This window comes from Astyanax mexicanus, unplaced genomic scaffold (genome assembly GCF_023375975.1).
Source record: "Astyanax mexicanus isolate ESR-SI-001 unplaced genomic scaffold, AstMex3_surface scaffold_39, whole genome shotgun sequence".
NCBI classification, from domain to species: Eukaryota; Metazoa; Chordata; class Actinopteri; order Characiformes; family Acestrorhamphidae; genus Astyanax; species Astyanax mexicanus.
The window spans coordinates 480,001-487,500 of NW_026040049.1; the positions used below are offsets into that span (position 1 = coordinate 480,001).

The 7,500-nt window shown below is 35.7% G+C and overlaps 1 protein-coding gene across 1 annotated transcript in view; it reads right to left on the reverse strand.

The window, feature by feature from the left end:
• The window catches only part of akap9 (A kinase (PRKA) anchor protein 9), a 142,231-nt gene that overhangs the window by 40,257 nt on the left and 94,474 nt on the right, over positions 1–7,500 (reverse strand). The window lies entirely within an intron of this gene.

Genomic DNA, 7,500 nt, shown 5'->3' on the forward strand with positions numbered 1-7,500 from the left:
TACTGTACATCACCTCCATCATTACCATTACCATTATCACGTTACATCAGGAGATTCCTCAGAGACAAACCTGCTCAATCAACAGAAAACACCTCCAACATTACCATTACCATCATTAATACCAGCTCCATCATTACCGTTACCATCATCAATCACCATTCATAGAAACATCAATATACTGCACATTATCTCTATCATTACCGTTACCATCATCAGTACCATCACTGGCGTAGGAACCGGACGTATCCCGCCCAAATATCAGAAATAGGTGGATTCGTCCCCCCAAACAATGATACCACAGTAAAAAAAAAACATTTATTTTGAAAGCGGGCTGAATTCAGCACCCCACCATAAAAAGCACCCTCTCTCACGAGCGCGTTTTTAATTAAAGTTAGCTACAGCTAAAATCTCCGCTTTTATCAAGAAGATGTGGGTGCGCGAGAGAGGGTGCTTTTCCTGGCGGCGGGCTGAATTTAGCACAACACTGAGATCAGTGATCTAAAGTTTATATTAACTAATAATGAACAGAAACACAGAAAAATATATATTTTTTGAGACTAAAAATTAATTCTGCAAATGTTGTTCAATGTCCTATAGGGTGGGCTTTGATTCATTTTAGCAAATGTGTCCCCGCCCCCAAACATCAAACCCCTCCTACACCTTTAGATCCCATTAACATCTACAGAAACATCATTACTGAAACCATTATTAATGACCATGCATTCAACACTCACATCATCATCTTTAACATGAACATTATCAGACCTTAATCACCATTAATAATCACCATTAATAATCACATCAATATCACCATCAATATCACCATCAATAATCACCATCAATATCACCATCAATAATCACATTAATATCACCATCAATAATCAACAGCAATATCACCATTAATATCACCATCAATATCACCATCAATATCACCATCAATATCAACATCAATATCACCATCAATAATCACCATTAATAATCACCATCAATATCACCATCAATATCACCATCAATATCACCATCAATATCACATCAATATCACCATTAATATCACCATCAATATCACATCAATATCACCATCAATATCACCATCAATATCACCATCAATATCACATCAATATCACCATCAATATCACATCAATATCACATCAATATCACCATCAATATCACCATCAATATCACCATCAATATCACCATCAATATCACCATCGATATCACATCGATATCACCATCAATATCACCATCAATATCACCATCAATATCACCATCAATATCACCATCAATAATCACCATCAATATCACCATCAATATCACCATCAATATCACCATCTATATCACCATCAATATCACATCAATATCACATCAATATCACCATCAATATCACCATCAATATCACCATCAATATCACCATCAATATCACCATCAATAATCACATTAATATCACCATTAATATCACCATCAATATCACCATCAATATCACCATCAATATCACCATTAATATCACCATCAATATCACCATCAATATCACCATCAATATCACCATCAATATCACCATCAATATCACATCAATATCACATCAATATCACATCAATATCACCATCAATAATCACCATTAATAATCACCATCAATATCACCATCAATATCACCATCAATATCACCATCAATATCACATCAATATCACAATCAATATCACCATCAATAATCACCATCAATATCACATCAATATCACATCAATAATCACCATCAGTATCACCATCAATATCACCATCAATATCACATCAATATCACATCAATATCACATCAATATCACATCAATATCACCATTAATATCACCATCAATAATCACCATCAATAATCACCATCAATAATCACCATTAATAATCACCATTAATAATCACCATCAATATCACCATCAATATCACCATCAATATCACCATCAATATCACCATCAATAATCACCATCAATATCACCATCAATATCACCATCAATATCACCATCAATATCACCATCAATATCACCATCAATATCACATCAATATCACATCAATATCACCATTAATATCACCATTAATATCACCATCAATATCAACATCAATATCAACATCTATATCACCATCAATATCACCATCAATATCACCATCAATATCACCATCAATATCACATCAATATCACATCAATATCACCATCAATAATCACATCAATATCACATCAATATCACCATCAATATCACATCAATATCACATCAATATCGCCATCAATATCGCCATCAATATCGCCATCAATATCGCCATCAATATCACATCAATATCACATCAATATCACCATCAATATCACCATCAATATCACCATCAATATCACCATCAATATCACCATTAATATCACCATCAATATCACCATCAATATCACCATCAATATCACCATCAATATCACCATCAATATCACATCGATATCACCATCGATATCACCATCGATATCACCATCAATATCACATCAATATCACCATTAATATCACCATTAATATCACCATCAATATCACCATCAATATCACCATCAATATCACCATCAATATCACATCGATATCACCATCGATATCACCATCGATATCACCATCGATATCACCATCGATATCACATCAATATCACCATCAATATCACCATCAATATCACCATCAATATCACCATCAATATCACCATCAATATCACATCAATATCACATCAATATCACATCAATATCACATCAATATCGCCATCAATATCGCCATCAATATCACCATCAATATCACATCAATATCACCATCAATATCACCATCAATATCACCATTAATATCACCATCAATATCACCATCAATATCACCATCTATATCACCATCAATATCACCATCAATATCACCATCAATATCACCATCAATATCACCATCAATATCACCATCTATATCACCATCTATATCACCATCAATATCACCATCAATATCACCATCAATATCACCATCAATATCACCATCAATATCACCATCGATATCACATCGATATCACCATCAATATCACCATCAATATCACCATCAATATCACCATCAATATCACCATCAATAATCACCATCAATATCACCATCAATATCACCATCAATATCACCATCTATATCACCATCAATATCACATCAATATCACATCAATATCACCATCAATATCACCATCAATATCACCATCAATATCACCATCAATATCACCATCAATAATCACATTAATATCACCATTAATATCACCATCAATATCACCATCAATATCACCATCAATATCACCATTAATATCACCATCAATATCACCATCAATATCACCATCAATATCACCATCAATATCACCATCAATATCACATCAATATCACATCAATATCACATCAATATCACCATCAATAATCACCATTAATAATCACCATCAATATCACCATCAATATCACCATCAATATCACCATCAATATCACATCAATATCACAATCAATATCACCATCAATAATCACCATCAATATCACATCAATATCACATCAATAATCACCATCAGTATCACCATCAATATCACCATCAATATCACATCAATATCACATCAATATCACATCAATATCACATCAATATCACCATTAATATCACCATCAATAATCACCATCAATAATCACCATCAATAATCACCATCAATAATCACCATTAATAATCACCATCAATATCACCATCAATATCACCATCAATATCACCATCAATATCACCATCAATAATCACCATCAATATCACCATCAATATCACCATCAATATCACCATCAATATCACCATCAATATCACCATCAATATCACATCAATATCACATCAATATCACATCAATATCACCATTAATATCACCATCAATATCAACATCAATATCAACATCTATATCACCATCTATATCACCATCAATATCACCATCAATATCACCATCAATATCACCATCAATATCACATCAATATCACATCAATATCACCATCAATAATCACATCAATATCACATCAATATCACCATCAATATCACATCAATATCACATCAATATCGCCATCAATATCGCCATCAATATCGCCATCAATATCGCCATCAATATCACATCAATATCACCATCAATATCACCATCAATATCACCATCAATATCACCATCAATATCACCATCAATATCACCATTAATATCACCATCAATATCACCATCAATATCACCATCAATATCACCATCAATATCACCATCAATATCACATCGATATCACCATCGATATCACCATCGATATCACCATCAATATCACATCAATATCACCATTAATATCACCATTAATATCACCATCAATATCACCATCAATATCACCATCAATATCACCATCGATATCACCATCGATATCACCATCGATATCACCATCGATATCACATCAATATCACCATCAATATCACCATCAATATCACCATCAATATCACCATCAATATCACCATCAATATCACCATCAATATCACATCAATATCACATCAATATCACATCAATATCACATCAATATCGCCATCAATATCGCCATCAATATCACCATCAATATCACATCAATATCACCATCAATATCACCATCAATATCACCATTAATATCACCATCAATATCACCATCAATATCACCATCTATATCACCATCAATATCACCATCAATATCACCATCAATATCACCATCAATATCACCATCTATATCACCATCTATATCACCATCAATATCACCATCAATATCACCATCTATATCACCATCAATATCACCATCTATATCACCATCAATATCACCATCAATATCACCATCTATATCACCATCAATATCACCATCAATATCACATCAATATCACCATCAATATCACCATCAATATCACCATCAATATCACCATCAATATCACATCGATATCACCATCGATATCACCATCGATATCACCATCAATAATCACATCAATATCACCATCAATATCACCATCAATATCACCATCAATATCACCATCAATATCACCATCAATATCACATCAATATCACCATCAATATCACCATCAATATCACATCAATATCACCATCAATATCACCATCAATATCACCATCAATAATCACATCAATATCACATCAATATCACATCAATATCACCATCAATATCACCATCAATATCACCATCAATATCACCATCAATATCACCATTAATATCACCATCAATATCACCATCAATAATCACATCAATATCACCATCAATATCACATCAATATCACCATCAATATCACCATCAATATCACCATCAATATCACCATCAATAATCACCATTAATAATCACCATTAATAATCACATTATTCATCACCTTTAACTCAACTTCCTTCCCGTCCTTTAAACTTTTTTTAATTATTCAGTTCTCTTCACTCGCTTCACTCTAATTTAACTCTATTCTGTTGAACTCAGCTCTACTGAAGCGGCTGTAACTCTATTCAGGGGGGGTTCACTGGTTTGAGGGCGGTTCCTCTGATATCAGCTGATAATCAGACTGAAGGTCTTTAAAAGCAGCAGCAGGATCATCTGCAGTTATACAGTCCTATCCTGTTCTACAGGACCTCCATTACCCTGCTGTAAAACCAGCGCCCTGTCACACGCTCAGCTCTATACACACACACTATACACACACACACACACACACACACACAAACACACTATACACACACAAACACACACTATACACACACACACACACACTATACATACACTACACACACACTATACATACACTACACACACACTCTGCTATAGCAAAGGTCACCCTGTGGACTCTACAGTAATAATACTGACAGGTGGAATCTTTCGGTTTTGTTACGGGACTTCAGTACAGATACTGTAAACATTCCCTCATCCAGTTCATTCCTGATACAAAATAACTTTAATCCACCAATCAGAAACAATCTGGAACCTACTGACTGATATAAAACAGCGCTGGCTGATCATTAACACCTACAGCGTCCCGGAAACCCGAGATTATATCAGTTAAACCCAGATACAGAAAAGACTCTGTACCGTCAAGACCCAGTCAAGATCAAGACTCTTTAAAAAAAAGTCTGAAGTCTGAGTGAAAAATGAGACAATTTACAGAAGTCTGAAGTCAGAGTCAAGACAGAGAATCTTTAAAAAAAAAAAAACAGAGACCCTCACCCTCTGTAGAAGTCTGAGTCAAGAGCAAGACTTTTGGTTCAGACTTTAGACTTTTACAAACAGAGATTTTACAGAAGTCTGAAGTCTGAGTCAAGAAAGAGTCTTTGTAATTGTCTGAAATTTGAGTCAAGATAGAGATTCTTTGTAGAGATCTGAGATCTCAGCCAAGTCAAGACTCTTTTTAAATGTCTGGGTCAAGTCAGAAAGTCTTTGTAGAAGTCTGAAGTCTATGTCAAGACAAGACTCTTTGTAGAGATCTGAGTAAAGACAAAGTCTCTCTGTAGAAGTCTGAGTCAAGACCAATACCCTTTGTAGAAGTCTGAGTCTAGGCTGAGACTCCTTGAAGAAGTCTGAAGTCTGAGTCAAAACAGAGACCCTCGGTAAAAGTCTGAGTCAAGATCAAGACTCTTTGTAAAAGTCTAAATTCTGAACCAAGACGCAAATTTCGCAGAAGTCTGAGATCTAAGTCAAGGCCAAAACTCTTTGTAGGAGTCTGAGTCAAAACAGAAATTCTCTCCAAAAGTCTTAGTCAAGAGCAAGAATCTTTGTAGAAGTCTGAAGTCTGAGGCAAGGCCAAGAATCTTTAAAGAAGTCTGACTCAAGACTGAAGTCTGAGTCAAGTATAGCTTTTGACTCTTTGTAGAAGTCTGAAATCTGAGTCAAGCCCAAGACTCTCTTTTTGAAGTCTGAGTCAAGACAGAGACTCTGTAGAAGTCTGAAGTCTAAGTCAAGACAAATACTCTTTGTAGGAGCCTGAGTCAAGACCAAGACTCTTTGTAAAAGTTTGAAGTCTGAGTCTAAACCGAGAGTCTTTTTAGAAGTCTAAGTCAAGGCTGAGACTGTTTGTAAAAGTCTGAAGTCTGAGTAAAGGCCAAAAAACTTTGTAGAAGTCTGAGTCAATGCCGAGGCTCTTTGTAGGAGTCTGAGTCAATGCCCAGGCTCTTTGTAGGAGTCTGAGTCAAGGCTGAGACTCTTTGTAGAAGTCTGAAGTCTGAGTCAGGACTGAGAGTTTAGTAAAGTCCAGTCTGAGGGCGTGAGACTCACAGTGTAAGGTGGATTAGGGAGGGAGATTTTGGAGACGACTCTGAGCAGATGTCCATCAGTGCGATGGTGGACGTGCGAGATCTGAGTCTGGACCACCACAGCATTCTTCTCCGTCAGGGTGGTGGACAGGGGGAAGGGGCGGGGCAGAGGGATGCGAGACTCCACCTCGTACACGTCCTCATCGCGGCTTTCCAGCCAATCACATCCCGGAGAGGTGGAGCTAAACAGGCCGGATCTGCAGAAGCGGCTGTACGAGT